Source organism: Oryctolagus cuniculus, chromosome 3, assembly GCF_964237555.1.
Source record: "Oryctolagus cuniculus chromosome 3, mOryCun1.1, whole genome shotgun sequence".
Taxonomy (NCBI): domain Eukaryota; kingdom Metazoa; phylum Chordata; class Mammalia; order Lagomorpha; family Leporidae; genus Oryctolagus; species Oryctolagus cuniculus.
In genome coordinates, this window is record NC_091434.1 from 168457082 (window position 1) to 168472999 (window position 15918).

A 15918-nucleotide genomic window follows, 5' to 3' on the forward strand; every position below is an offset into this window, starting at 1 on the left:
CCGCCGCGGCTCGCCGCCGCTGTGCATTGAAGCCCGGCCAAGCGCTGCGAAAACTCCAGCTGCCTGGCGCTCCCTGGGTCCTCCTCTCCTCCCTCCGCCCTCCCTGCTTCCCGCCCGCCCTCCCTCCCTCCCTTCCTCCTCCCCTCCCTCCCGCCGCTCCCTCCCTGGCTCGCTCGGGCGGCTCCGCGCTCGCGGCCGGCAGAGGGGGCCCCGGGGCCCTCCCCACGCTCTCCCGCCCGCCGCCGGCCCTCCCGCTCGCCCCTTCACGGGCGTTCGCCGACACCCCCTGGGGCCCCTCGGCCCTCCCTGAACCGCCCTGGCAAGGGCGATGGGGGCTCAGGGGGCGCAAACGTGGCGAAGCGGGCGAACGGCGAGCTCGGAGCCGGGCGCACTCCGCCGCCGGGGAAGCGGGGAGTGGGCGTACACGGCCGGAGGGACCCTCCCGCACGTGTGCCGAGCTGCCCTGGGCGCACGCTGACGCCCAAGCGCACCCTAGTTTTCAAATCGGAGCTGCGCCCCAGCCGCCGCCACGGCACCCCGCGTAGAGAACTCGAGGCCTCGGCGACAGAGCACGAATCGCCAAGCGCCCCAGAGCTCACGACTTGTCTCTCGGTGTTTTATTAAGGAGCTGACCTGGCCCCTCTCGGCTTTGAAACCCTAGACCCTGGACTGCATCCAGAGCAGACAATGCCAACATCAGGGTAGTTTCTGAAGTGCAGAGGAAGAAATCACAGCGTCGCTCTGGTCTAGACAGCCATCTGGCTGCGGGCAGCAGGTGCGGGCGGGAAGCGGGCTGCACTGCCCCTGAAACCTCTGTGTAGACCCCCACCCCGGGGATGGGCCCACGCCCAGAGACAAACCTCAGGGTGTCCCACAATTATTCACTCAAATCTGCCATCTCCTTCATCCCCACTCCTGCTGTGGTCCCAGAAAAGTGAACCTGCAGCGCTGCCAGCTAAGCCCCTCCCTCTGCGAGCACCTGCCCCTGCCAAGCACCTTCCTCGCTAAGCCCCTCCCACTGCGAGGTCCCTCCCATTGCGAAGCCCGGGGTGGGGGCACCCACCAGGGACCACGTTTACAGGATCCCGGGTCTGTGGCCTCCTCCCTCCTGCCCTTTCCCCATCCCCCCCCCCCCCCAGACATCTCAGAACCTTCTATTGGGAGGCAATGACCGGCAGTGGCTAAATTTCTACACCTTCCTATCGGATTTACATCTTCCCAGAAGTCAAACATGTGGTCTGGGCCCATCCTGAACGGCGCTGTCGGGTGACAAACACACGGGAGCCAGCAGGGCAGCACGCGTGGGTCGAACTAGCCACCAGAGAGGACTGCGCTGAAACTGCTCCTGTCCAGGAGAAGGCGAGGGACAGGCCGCCGGCGGGAGGACACCAGACCCTGGACGCCCTGGGGAAGGGTGTTCCAGGAGACAGCGTGGAGCCCTGCCAGGCTCTGGCTCTCTGCTCATTGTGTGGCCCAGAAAGTAGCCTGGAGTTATCTCATTAGCGACCTTAATACGCTGATCTGGCTCCTCTCAGAGAGCCGGATCACAGACTGGATAAGGCACACACAATATCAGGTTAGTTTCAGAAGACCAGAGAAACACACAACAAAACCACTCAATGCCACTGCTGCTTGGACATCGGTCCCAGGCTGTGGATACGCAGAGCCAAACAGCTGTGCAGGCAGGCAAGGCTGGGACCAGGCCCCTGGGATGCACACTTCCGCCCCCACCCTCACCCTGTGAAAAGCTGGCCTCACCTGGACCTCACCCTGCTTCCAGGCGGCTCCTTATCACGGGCTGTGCCCAAAGGGACGGCCCACAGGGCCCCCACAGGAAGCCCTAATGGGTTATAGAAGGAATAAGGCTCAATAGAGCAGAGAGGGTCCACCCAGCTTACAAGGCACAAATGCTGAAGGGGAGGCCAAGGGGGCTCTGCCCCTCCTCGGAGGCAGTGCTTCTAGCATGCATGTTTCATACAACCTGATGGTCTTTTTCCCCTTGCAGACTCTGTGTGTGTGTGTGTGTGTGTGTGAGAGAGAGAGAGAGAGAGAGAGAGGGAGAGAGAGAGAGAGAGAGAGAGAGAGAGAGAGAAATTGGCTATGAGTTCCAGGCCCATTTCCTGATGGATGGACGGGAAGTCAAAGATCTTTTTTTTTTTTTCAGAGGTGGCAAATGAAACATGTTTATTATTCTTTATCTCCTGCAGAGTGTGTGGTGTCATTTATTTTCATTGAGAGAAATGAATGCCATGTGGCGCCTGAAGAGTAATGACAGGAGCCAGGTGACAGGGAAGAAGCCAGGCAAAAAGCCGGACCAGGTGAGGGCCCTGTCTCCTGGCACCCACCCCTTCCTCTCTGTCCTCATGATACATGGGTGCAGGGCCTGCAGAGGGGCAGAGGGAGCATGGAGGGAGCAGGTGTAACATCATCAGAAGGCAGCACATGAAGGGTCTCGGGCTCGACAGCAGGGGGTGGGAGGGAGAGGGGTGTGGGGAGGGGTAGAGCAGGGGACTTGCTTGCCTTTTTTTTTTTTTTTTTTTTTTTTTTTTTGTAAGTGATGGTCCATTGGCTTTGCTCCCAGCATGGAGAATGGGCTGGGGTTGGATAGGCAGGGCTGTCTGCTGGGAATGAAAAGTCCTGTGTCCAGCAGGTGCCATCCTCTCAAGGGCACTCCCTCTCTCACCTAGTGTCGCTCCCCCTCTTCGTGGAGGAACGACACTAAATCCTGCCTAGGCTTCATATCCGAGTCACGGCACCACTATGTTGCTCCCCCTCTTCGTGGAGGAACGACACAGGACCCTGCGCTGTTCTTTCTGTCTGCTCGGCCCTCCCCGGGTTTGCTGCTGGTTCTTCCCGGGTTGGCTACTATCCCTTCCACCTCCGTGGAAGGGCAGTTCCCCCTGGCCACATTCCCCACTTCCGCAGGGGAGCGGCACACCGCCGGCCGGCTCTTCTCGGGGGCTGCACAGGTGTTCCTTCAGCTAGATGTTCCCCATAGATGTTCCTGGTGCATGCCGTCTCTCTCCTCCTTTATAGTCCTCCTCCGCCAATCCCAACTCGGCTGCCCACACGCCGAGTACGCTGCTCTCCAATCAGGAGCAAGTCCTACAGTTTATTGGTTGAACTGGAGGCAGCTGGGTAGAAGCTGTTTTCTCCTCTCCCAGCGCCATATTGTAGGAGAGCAGATGCATAGAATAAGTCTTAATTCCAGTAACTTAGTCTAGTCCGAGCTGCTCCCCACAGAGGAGAGCAGATGCATAGAATAAATCTTAATTCCAGTAACAGTATAGTCCGAATTGCTCCCCACAGATCCCCCTTTCTTTTTATTTTTTAGCGTTGATACGCGCCTGTCTTCGGTGTCCCGCGGCACACACTCTGCTCTACTTGCTAGAGTTGCCACAGGCTCTTACAAGTCCTATCAGGCAAACCGAATCCGGGTCCTCTCTTCGCCATGTTGTGAGGAGGTTTTTAGGCGCTGATGCGTGCCTGTGTTCGGTGCCCTGCAGCGCATGCTCTGCTCTGCCTGCAGGGGCTTACAAAACCTATCAGGCAATCCGAATCCAAGCCTTCTCATTGCCTTATTGTGGGGGAGACTTATTAGTGTTGGTTCGTGCCTATCTTCGGTGACCTGCAGCTCATACTCTGGTCGAGCTTTGCTGGCGCTTACCGCCTTAAATCAGGCAGACCGAATCCAAGCCTCCTAATTGTTGCATTGTGGGGAAGCTTTACTGATGTTAATTCGTGCCTGTCTTCGGTGACCTGCGGCTAGCCGCCCAGGTGCTCATCGCCTCACTAATCGGGCAGACCGAATCCAAGCTCTCACATTGCAGTGTTGTAGGGAGGCCTTTTTATTTCTCTATTTCTCTATCTCCGGGCATTCCTATTTCTCCCATTTTACTTCTATCTTCCAGCATTCCTATTTTTCTCACTTTACTTCTAAACTTCTGTTTCTCTTATCCCTGCGGCTTTCCGGCACCTCGCCCCGCCGGCAGGTTCCCGGCTCTGCGCCGCTTCACGGCTTTGCGCGGCTCGGCTTCGCGCGCTCCGCGGTCTCCACGCTTAACCCTTTCGCGTCTGAACCACGGCCTACGCCAGCCCCGTTCCCTATCTACTCACGCCCCGTGCTCTCTCTGCACGCGGCGGCTTCCGCGAGTAACACAGCGTAGCTCACGTGTCCGCCACTAGCATTCAATCTAAGTTCCCCGGGCTAGCCTGGCGAATTCAACCCAGCGTACGTCTCCGCCCCACGGTTTGGCTTCCCGTCCTTTGCTCCCCGGGCTAATCAGACGGATCCCAACCTGGCTTACGTCTCAGCTTCTGGTTTCAACTTTTCGTCCCCTATTCCCGGGCTAACTTGAGAACCCCAAAGTGGCTTCCGTTTCCGCCTCGGCCTGCCCCCCGCGGCTTCAATTTCCCTAACAGTTTTCTCTACCCGGTATGTTTCCCCAAGCTTTCCTCCAACAATACTCCTCCCTCATTTCTCCTGGCCTCTCCCCACAGTCCGCATCCGAGTCTGTTTGTTCTAGCTTTCACTTTCGCTTTCGACCTTAGAGATTTCTCCCAGCTTCCCCCCGTAGTCCGTATCCGAGTCTATGCCTAGGCTTTCAATAGCTTCTTCCGGCACCCTTTTCGTCCGGCTTTTCCCTAGGCTGTTTGCTAGTCTCTCTCTCCGGTAATTTCCCTAGGCTGTTTGCTAGTTTCTCTCTCCGATATTTTCCCAGTTCTTCCCGTTTCTTCCCTCCTAAGTTTGCTATCTGTCCTAGGTTTCCTATCCAAGCTAGGTTTCCTAGCCGAGTCACGGCACCATTATGTCGCTCCCCCTCTTCGTGGAGGAACGACACTAAATCCTGCCTAGGCTTCATATCCGAGTCACGGCACCACTATGTTGCTCCCCCTCTTCGTGGAGGAACGACACAGGACCCTGCGCTGTTCTTTCTGTCTGCTCGGCCCTCCCCGGGTTTGCTGCTGGTTCTTCCCGGGTTGGCTACTATCCCTTCCACCTCCGTGGAAGGGCAGTTCCCCCTGGCCACATTCCCCACTTCCGCAGGGGAGCGGCACACCGCCGGCCGGCTCTTCTCGGGGGCTGCACAGGTGTTCCTTCAGCTAGATGTTCCCCATAGATGTTCCTGGTGCATGCCGTCTCTCTCCTCCTTTATAGTCCTCCTCCGCCAATCCCAACTCGGCTGCCCACACGCCGAGTACGCTGCTCTCCAATCAGGAGCAAGTCCTACAGTTTATTGGTTGAACTGGAGGCAGCTGGGTAGAAGCTGTTTTCTCCTCTCCCAGCGCCATATTGTAGGAGAGCAGATGCATAGAATAAGTCTTAATTCCAGTAACTTAGTCTAGTCCGAGCTGCTCCCCACAGAGGAGAGCAGATGCATAGAATAAATCTTAATTCCAGTAACAGTATAGTCCGAATTGCTCCCCACACCTAGCACAGGTGCTCTTGGAGCGGCCATGGCATCCAAAGGAAACACTGCCTATCTGTGCGTGCTGGAGCTCTCGGGTAAGCACGGCGCACAGGTAAGGAGTCCGTGCTGCTTTTCTTGTCTCCAGGTGGTGCAACAGCATGAGTGCAGGCCCCCTGCCATTTCCACCCTTCTCTATGAAGAAACACACTGGGCGAGGCAGCAGCCTCTGACGCTGGCCCATCAATGTCTTCCAGGTCTCAGGCCTCTGCAACGCCACCCCTCCCCTCCCAAGCTGGGGAGTGGCAAACAGGGACAACAGTGGAGCCGTGGAGCTGTCCCCTGCTGCGAGTGGACCTAGTGGGAGTCTCCCATTCTAAACCTAGTCTGGTGGTGAAGCCGAATAGTCATCACCTGGCCCCATGGCCACAAGAGGGAGAAGTGGTATATCGTGTCCTAGAGTCCTGTTTTCTGAAGAGGCGGCGGCTTTTGTAGGATTTGGGTTGGGGGTTTGTTACCAGGTTTAGGAGAAAAGTATCAGCTCCTGTCTCATGGCTGAATAAAGGGGTCATGTTTAATAGGAGAGAAGAGAAGAAAACCCTTAAGTTTCCCTTCACTTAGCGACTACCGTTTTATTAGCCTAGGAGCAGAGTGGCTATTTAAGTTGATAAAAGCCAGATTTGCTTGTTAAACAAATCACCAGAGCCTGGTGGTGCTGCAGAGAGCTCCCTGCCCCCTCCCCTGGCTGGGTCTCCTGCAGTGCACTGGATAAACACCACAGGCAGTCAGCAGCTGAAAAACCTAAATTGTGGCGCCACCTGCAGGAGAGCAGAAATATCAGCACTATCCCAAATCTGCACACAACTTCAGGGGAGGGACCGTGCACGGAGGCTGGGGCAGGCAGGCCAGGGTTGCAGGCAGGAAGAAGGGCCTGCTCCCCAACGGCCCCTGGGTGGCGGATGCACCGCCCGATGCCCGCCATACCCTCCAGCAGCCTCCACTCATCATCGTATCCAACGCTGGCCTTTCCAGGGATCTAGAGCAGCCCCCAACACTCTCAGTGCATTCAAACACATTCTTTCCTGGGTTCCCTAAGAGGTTAAGGAAGCCTCTAACACAAGGGTTCTATCTTTGAGACTCCGCACCATAGAGCAGGGAACCAGGACAGAGACAGGACCGCCCGCCCTTGGAGGAGGGTGTGGAGAGGAACAGCCCTGCGTCCTTATGGTGTCTAATCACAGCTTGAACTTGGTGGCTGGGCATTCTCATTAGACCCAGATTGCCTCAGGCTTCACTAGCCTGCGGATATGTCCACACTGGAATCTCAACTCCCAGTCTCTTCTGCTCACCCAAGACTTTGGCCGACACTACCCTCCTACCCCACCTCCTCCCACTGTGTCAGAGGGTCCCAAAGGCGCATGTGTCTGATCGTGCTATTCCCCAGGACTCTCCCTGCGGAAGCCCCCTGCCTACAGCAACCTGGTGGAAGGCCATCCTGCACCATGATGCCTTCCATGAGAATGCGCCACCTGCATATGCTGCTGCACACAGCCAGCTGTGCTGCTCTGCTGTGGCTTTAGGGGTCGGTGCCAAGATAGGGAGGATCCCGCACCACACACACACACACACACACACATACATACACACGCACACGCACACATGCACACACAAACACACATCATGCATCTTGCCCCTCTGGGCTCCCAAACAGCCCCCCCTGCCTCCCATGGTCCAAGGCTTGCTCCCCTTCCTCCCCAGGCCTCTTCATCTACCACCCTCAATGCAGAATTCTCCCTGTGAAGAAGTGAGAGGATGCAGCAGGGTGTGGAAAGGGGGCTGAGGGATGGGTGAAACCTGACTGCATTGTGCAGGAACACTGGAGTCCCAGATCTGCCAGATCTGTGTCCTGCTACAACAAGAAACAAGCAGCATTTCGGAGGGCCCCTTCTTGGGTGTTCAGTCCCAGGAGGCACAATGTCCCCCTGTATGTCTGAATTCCAAGGACTGGATGTAGTCACAGCTGCAGCTTCAAGTCTCCATCTCATCTCTACCTAGAGCATTTGCCAAGTAGTCTGAGTGAGTCACTTGGACCCTTTGACTGGGGTCCAAAGCCTTCAAGCTGTTTTCCTGGTAACGAAGATGGATTTGTGCTGATGCGCTGAGCGTGATGGTTGGGTAGCACATTTACAGGGTGGTTGCCAGGTGCCTGGGAGTCATCTGTTTGAAGTGGCTGTAGTAGCCAGCCTCCAAAACGACCCCAAGGACCCTCACTTACCTCTCTGCATACTTTCATACTGCCCTCTCCCCAACACTCAGCCAGAGCTGACCTCAGGGATCAAGAAGTCAATGCACCAGTACAATGTGTCCAAGGTTAGACCCAAAGGCATTTCAGCTCCCAGTTTGGTCTTTTGGATCATGTAGAGCTCCACGTGGTAAAGGACCTGAGGCTGCCCCTCTACAACCAGCACCAAGCTGCCAGTCCCGTGCCAGAGCCACCTTAGAAGCAAATCCTCACCAGCGCCGCGGCTCACTAGGCTAATCCTCCACCTTGCAGTGCCAGCACACCGGGTTCTAGTCCCGGTCGGGGTGCCGGATTCTGTCCCGGTTGCCCCTCTCTTCCAGGCCAGCTCTCTGCTGTGGCCCGGGAGTGCAGTGGAGGATGGCCCAAGTGCTTGGGCCCTGCACCCCATGGGAGACCAGGAGAAGCACCTGGCTCCCGCCATCGGATCAGCGTGGTGCGCCGGCCACAGCGCGCCGGCTGTGGCGGCCATTGGAGGGTGAACCAACAGCAAAGGAGGACCTTTCTCTCTGTCTCTCTCTCTCACTGTCCACTCTGCCTGTCAAAAAAAAAAAAAAAAAAAAAAAAAAAAAAAAAAAAAGCAAATCCTCCAGCCCGAGTCAAGTCTTCTGATGATTCCAGCCTTCAGAATCTTCCAACTGAGGTGGTGGAAATCCTGGAGCAGGGATAAGACATTGCTGTATGCCAGCGGTTTGGAGGTGAGTTCTTATGTGGCAATACCTAAAGAATACGTTGACTTGCGGCAATGACATCCTTCCCATGACCTTGGTCTCATTCATCCCTTGTTCTTGTGATCTGAGCTCACTTGATGTTGAGGACAAAGCGGAACATGCTTGACTTATGGTAGCCCCACACTGGGAGGCACTGGGCACTGGGACATGTTCTGCCAGGAGTTCCTCTGCCAGGAGTACCTCTCAGCACATCTCAGCATGTTGAGCAGAAATGAGAAAACCCAAACCAAGGGGGTAGGGCATCCGTGAGGAGGACAGTCGTGGCCAGTGCCCGCCTGAAGTGGGCTGTTGTCAACTCCAAACTCTCTGTGATTGGAGAGATCTGGGACTGAGGCAAAGGTGCACTGGGTCCCGCTGGTCTCAGCCAGCTGTCTGGCTCCTGATCCTGACGGACAGCCTTGGAAGGTCAGGCTGAGTGGATCTCGGAGTGTGGCCTGACATCTGCAGGGCACCCGTCCCTGTGGGCTGCAGAATATTCCTGGTATCTGACTTGGGCCCTCCCTTGGGCAGGAGGGAGACTCCTGGACACTTCCCATTGATTGAGACTCCAAAGAGAGACCAGGAGAAGAGGTGGCTGAACCTGGAAGGCTCAGGTCCCTTCTACACAATTCCCCTCCAGGACCTTCTCCCCTCCCTCCTGTCCGCGGCCCTCCGGGAGAACTCAGGAAAGCCTGAGGTGGTCAGGACCCAGGCACACACAAGAGTTAGGAAGAGAAGCAGGAGGAGTACACAGAGAAGGAGGAAGAGGTGCCTGCGCCGAGTGGGAGCTGAAAGAGAGCCTCGGACAATTGCCTTGGGGGATTCCGCACCCAGGATGACTTCTACAGGGACTCTACAGCCCGGCTCTGTTCTCCCTGTCGCCCCTTTTCCCGGCCACATCCATTCCCCTTCCTCTGTTTCTCAAGGCCTTCCTCCGAAGGCACCCTTGCTGAGTGCAGGCTTTGCACATGCCAAGTGTCCCCTGTGGAGCCCAGTGGTGCCTGAAGGCTGAGTGATGTCTGGGCGTGCATGAGGCCAGGGGTGAGCCAGCCATGCCTAACACAGCCCAACTCTGCATTCAGAGGTGCCAGGCTGGTGGCTGGAAACCAGTCACTGTCAAGCATTCACACCTTGGTCATTAGCACGCACATGCGTGTGCACACACACACAAGGATGCATTTCTGTGAGCAGTCAGTTGTTCAACATTTGCTGGCACTTCCCTGGTGAGGGCCAATGGTGGGTCCAGCTAAGGGCAGCCAGGGCCAGGCCTGCCCCACTGGTCAACTGATAGTCCACGGAGGCCGTCAGGTAGGACAGCAGCATTAGAACAGTTCAGTGTGGCTGTAGCTGGAGGAGGGGCACTTTCCTGTTCACACGGCCTCCAGATAAGAAGGAAATATTAGCGTGTCCTTGTTCCAACAGCTATTTGTCCCAAGGCTTGCTATGAGTATTTACGAGGCCTTGGCTCACATGTTTTGATGAAGGAAAGTAATTTCTTTTCCCTAATAGGCAAACTGAGGCAGGGGATGTTGACGTGACCAATCTCTGGTTGCATAGAAAGCTCAAGATGTGAACCTGTGAACACCTCTCACTGACTCCCTCCACTTCAAACCTAAGATTAAGGCCCTGGGCTGGGCAGCAGTCCTGTTCTCATGCCCTCAAAGCACTGCTGCTTCAGTTACGGTACAGCCGCACCATGGAACAACTGTGCAGATGTTACTCAAAGTGCTGCAAATCTGGGTATGCGGCTCTGTGAAACAACAACAAAGCACAGAACAGTGTATCCATCTATATGTTGGCATATCTTTAAATATGCAGAATAGCACGTGCGCATCTACACAGGCTTGGATGTGCACAGAACACTTTGGAAGGTGACACAAAGCAACAGCAGAAACTCAGAAACACGGCTGTGCTTTTCGTTTGATTGTGTAGTCTTTGTCCCTGTTGACATTTTACCATGTGCAATTACCCCATTCTCCATTTTTTTAAAAAGCTAGTTAAAAATGAACAAAAAAAAATACTGCTGCTAAAAACATCTCCATCACAGCACCAGTCCTCTGCTCACTCATTCCTCAAATCCAGCCAGCCACTCCTCCACCCATCTGTACCCTGTGCAGGCTGGCCTCTGTTCTAGTTTCCTGCCACGTGCTCCAGCCCGCTCCTCTCCTGTGGGCTGCAGAGCCTCACACAGCAGCTGTCCGCCCAGGCCTGAAGGGACAAACATCCCAGAGAAGGCATCCTCACCTCTCATTTCCTAAACAATGGCCAGCATCCTCCGTGGCCTGAGGACTTCTTTGGCACTGGATTGACTGGAGAGAGATTCCCAAGGAAATCTAGATCCGTTCAAGGGGAATATTCTTCATGGAAACTAATATCCCCAAGATGATGAAGGTTAAATTCATAGTGATGCCAGGAAATGCTCGGATAGTGACAGGTGCACGCACCACATTGCTGTTAATCTTACCAGGAACTGGATAGGGAGAGGGGAAGGAAGACGAGAGACGCACAAATGTCATCACAGTTTTGAAAAAGGAGAAAAGAATGTAAGTTCTAAAAAGTACAAATGAGTGTGGCCCAAAAATCAACCATTGGATTGGCACAATAGAGATAAGTTATTATTTAGCAAAGGATTGGGCAGTCACTAGAAACAAACCTGGGGTCCCTGTCTTCATCATTTGGGGCTGCCATAATGCAATGCCATGCACTGGCTTCAACAACAGACATTTCTCATGGTTGTGGAGGCTGCACGTCTGAGATGAGGGTGTCAGCAGGATTGGGTTCTTGGTGAGTGCCCCACCTTCAGTGACGTCCTCATGTGGCTTTTCTTTGGGTTGTGCAGAGAGAGAGAGAGAGAGAGAGAGAGATCTTCCACCCTCTGGGTCACTCCCCAAAATGACTGTAATGACCTGGCAGGCTGAACTCCATCCTGTTCTCCCATGTGCGCAGGGGCCCAGTACTTGAGTCACCCTCTGCTGCTTTCCCAGGTGCATTAGCAGCAAGCTGGATAGGAAGCGAGCTGGGACTCCAACCAGTGCTCATACTGGATGCTGGATTAACCCTCTGTGCCACAACACTGGCCCCACATGTCTCTTAATCAGGACATCGGTTTTCTCACGTGTGAGGATCTACCCTGAAGACTTCATCTAGGCCTCATTACCTGCCGAAGTCTCCATCCCCAAGCACCACCACCTTGGGGGTGAGGCATTCAACAAAAAAAATTGGGAGGTGAGAGACATAGACGCTGAGTCCATAGCAATCACAAAGGATACACTTTGTTAGGCTGGTCTCATTCTCTAATTCAACAGGCAGTGAGGCCTTTAGACCAAAGCAATGTAATGAAGAATGAATCGCATCACAGCATTTGCCTCTTTAATAAAATCCTCTGAGAAGATGGGGCAATGTGGGCTGGTGGATTAATGGATTGAACAGTTAAACCCCAAAAGGTGTTCTTTAATGCACAAAATACAACATGGAGAATGGTTTTCTTAGGGTATGCTCTGTTCTCAAAAGAATCCTATTCAATACTGCTACTAATATCTCAGCTAAAGAGAGAGGAGACATGGTCATCAAATTTGCCTATGACTTCAACAAAAGAAAATATTAAATATATGTATTACAATCTTTCTCCCTTCTAAGAAGAAACTTTTGCTTAATATTAGGCATTTTAGATGTTAACAGGGCATTTTGATAAAAAGGGTGGGAGAAGCTTAACAGGTCCCTATTTGAAAATATATGGAGCTCTCCAGAAAGAAAAAGGACTTGGTTACAGGAAGAAGCATGGGGTAGGGGCCAGGGAGGGAAGCCAGGTAAGGACGGAGGCACCAGCAGGAGGAAGGCTGTGAGGACAGGGAGTGGAGGAGACCTGAGGAGCAGCCACAGGTAGAGGGCTCTGCAGGGACTCTTTCAGGGAGTAGATGCAGTTCCTTCAAGGGTGCCTCTTCACGAAACCATCAATAGAGAGCTTTGCTATCTTTCAATGCCTCAAAGTGTCTGGGTTTGCATTTCTTTTCGGGACATCATTCCTGTGGTTTGGATGTGGTTTGTCCCCCAAAGGTTCATTCATAGGTTGGAGGCTTGGTCCTCACTATGGAGGAGGGACTTTTCAGAGGTGGGGCCTGGCGGGAAGCTGTTAGCTCATTGAGGGCTCTGGCCTTGGAAGGGATTGGGGCCGTTCTCAGGAAAGTGAGTTGTCATGAGAGCAAGCCTGTCGCTCCCCGTCTTCGTGGAGGAACGACACAGGACCCTGCGTTGTTCTTTCGTCTGCTCGGCCCTTCCCGGGTTTGCTGCTGGTTCTTCCCGGGTTGGCTGCTGGTCCTTCCCGGGTTGGCTGCTGGTCTCTTCCACCTCCGTGGAAGGGCGGTTCCCCCTGCCACATTCCCCACTTCCGCAGGGGAGCGGCACACCGCCGGCCGGCTCTCTCGGGGGCTGCACAGGTGTTCCCCTTAGATGTTCCCCTTAGATGTTCCTGGTGCATGCCGTCTCTCTCCTCCTTTATAGTCCTCCTCCGCCAATCCCAACTCGGCTGCCCACACGCCGAGTACGCTGCTCTCCAATCAGGAGCAAGTCCTACAGTTTATTGGCTGAACTGGAGGCAGCTGTGTAGAAGCTGTTTTCTTCTCTCCCAGCGCCATATTGTGGGACAGCAGATGCATAGAATAAGTCTTAATTCCAGTAACTTAGTCTAGTCCGGTTGCTCCCCACACAAGCCCACATTCTGGATTGCTCTTGCTTCCTGTCTGGCCCTGTGATCTCTTCCTCTTTCATGGGCTCCCACGGTTTTGACACTATCTACCATGAGATCCTCATGGTGATACTCCCTTGAATCATCAGGACTGTGAGTTAAAGAAACCTCTTTTCATTATGAACTTAGCTTGCATTGGGTACTTCATTATAGTAATGAAAAATGGGCTAACAGAATCACCCAATTGCAGTGGATCATAAAGCAGAAGCAAGAATGCTGTTTTACTCGGGTTACAAGTGCATGATCAAAGCTTATCAGTGTAGAATGTACCATTTATGTGCAAAAGTAGTTTGGCTGAAACCAAAAGTAACTTGGCATGGGGAAGTTTTAACAAAATGAAGTGTGACATGGATACAACAAGGTCCTATATATAGGTTTCAAAAGCAACTTTGCAAATACAGGATCAAGGAGATAGGAACACATTTTTTTTTTTAAAGTGCCAGCTAGAGTTGACAATAAGCTCAATTTTAATCAACAGTGAGATGCTGCCAAAATCAATATGATCCTAAGCCGCATTAACGGGCAGTGGAGCCCCAGAGGGAGCCACAGCCATCCTGCTCTGAGACAGCCATACCTGTACTATTGTGCACAGCTCACGGCCCCGCACTTTCAGATAAGTCTGGCATATACGAGGGAGAGAGGTCAAGCCCAAAGGAAATTAAAATCCTGTTAAATGTGAAACAATCAGAAGAATTGGCAATGTTCAGCTTTGAGAAAGTGAATTTCAAGAGAGAATGATGGCTTCAAATATTTGCAGGGCTGTTAAGGGGAAGCCCAGCTTTGTTAGTTCTAGGTAAGTTTGGAGTAGGGCTGTAGGATCAATGAACAGAATACAGAATCTCGCTTCTGAGGGGATATTTTGGCACAATACGAGGACTGTCTTTCTAACTGAGCTCTCTAAAGACAGAACAGATGTCCCCGGATGGTAGTGAGTTCTCTACCTCTTGACGTATTCTAGGTAATCAAGCCAAGATTGGCATTTGGATCCAATGACCTCTAGAATCCCCTAGAGTCTTAGATTTTAGTTGTTTTGTGTTTATTGTTCTATATTCTATGTGCCATGGTCTTTGCATGGGCTCAGTAGATGCTGATTGAGTTGAACTGCAAATGTTTCTGAGGCTGTACTCCACGGAGGTAACTAATCTCTCACCCAAGGCCACCACTAAGCAGGGAGGTCAAGGATCAGATCAGGCACATGGGGTCAACCAGTGAGAGGAGGGCATAAGTGGACACAGAGCTGAACTCCATCCTGCCTCTTCCCTGCTCTGTATGGCACACTTCCCTCATGGGCTACACCGGGCCCTGCCCAGCACTGGCCTGCCTGGGACAACCGTCCTGCTTATTTGCCACTGAGCGTTTATGTAACCCAGGGCTCTGCATTTTCATTTTTCCTTCTTGCTTTTAAGCCTCCCTCCCTTCCACACCTGCAGAGTGCCAGTCTCTCTTCTTGGTGTGTCCTCCTTGCCCCTGGGCAGTCTCTTCCTCCCCTGCAGGAGCTCTTTACATTCCTCCATCCCTGTCGCCTTTTAGTCTCGGGAGCTTTCTGTAGCTCATCATGGCCTGGAAACCTGGCCGGGGATGTCGGCGTCTCAGACAGGTCTCGGGTCATTCATGGGCTTCAAGTCAGATCGCGTCATCTTGGCCCATGGACTGCAGATCTGGAGGCCAGACAGGATTTTGTCCTGCACATAACTACATTGTGGATGGACACTGAAGGAGCTTTAAGTCACGATGGCTCTTTCCCTCTCTGGTTTGTCTTAAGTGATGGGAAGAATGACATTGTCACCTCTCGGGGAAGTTATCCCACCATCAAACGTCCCTCCACATGAAGGAATGTGCACGTGCTCCAAGCCTTCGGATAATGCCCCTCTGCCTTCCTAGCCACACTTCCTCTGTCTCATGATCAGCATTAGCAACAGTGCCATCACTTTCTTCTCCTGCAAATAAAACTGACGCCTCCCAGCTCTTCCTCCCCAGTGGCTTTATCAACACCTTTCAGGCATGGTCATAATTTCCCCTCCTGATTCTTCATGTTTATCCAGGCATTAAAACTACAGGAAGAGACAGCACATCTTGAAGGAGAAGAAAGAGAAGATAAAAGAGAGAGTAAGAGAGAGAGAGAGCAAAGGGATCAATGATAAGATGGTGGCAAGGATAAAAGTGTCTTCCAAAGACCAGAACAGATACCACAGATTTTTCATGGGACTATAAAAAGTTTTTTTTTTTTTCATTTTGTTGTAATTGTAGAGTGAAATATGCCAGCAAGATATTTTGTGCAACTCATATCATGTTTAGAATCACCCATTCAAGAAAACATTCATTGCGTGTTTGCCATATGTCACTATGCCGCATGTCAAAGCTGATTTAGCTGCAGTCCCGGACCTCAGGGATTTCCAGGTGAGTGAGGGACAGAACAGTTGAATAAACAAGCGTAGTCGTGGTTATTGATGCTAAGATATAAGAATTCGCCGCACGGTGCAGGACTACAAGGAGGAGAGGTCAACTCAGAAAACAAATCTTCCTGATTCCAGTGAAAACACTGTATTCAAGTTCTAACTTCATTGTTTTAATTGTGTCTCTGTTTTGATATTTTAAAAATCAGGCTTGCCTCAAGGAGAAGTAACAGCAACACTAATTCACATTCTTCTAAGCTGGGGTTTAAAGTATGGAAAGCTGATGACAGTGCAATATTTAACTGGCATCTTGCAATGAAGCTTTTTAGCATCCCATTTCATAAACCCTGAAACATTCCCTTGGGGA

The 15918-nt window shown here is 52.9% G+C and overlaps 1 protein-coding gene across 1 annotated transcript in view; it reads right to left on the bottom strand.

Annotated features, from left to right (window-relative positions):
* The window catches only part of PLXNA4 (plexin A4), a 581206-nt gene that overhangs the window by 421968 nt on the left and 143320 nt on the right, over positions 1-15918 (bottom strand). The window lies entirely within an intron of this gene.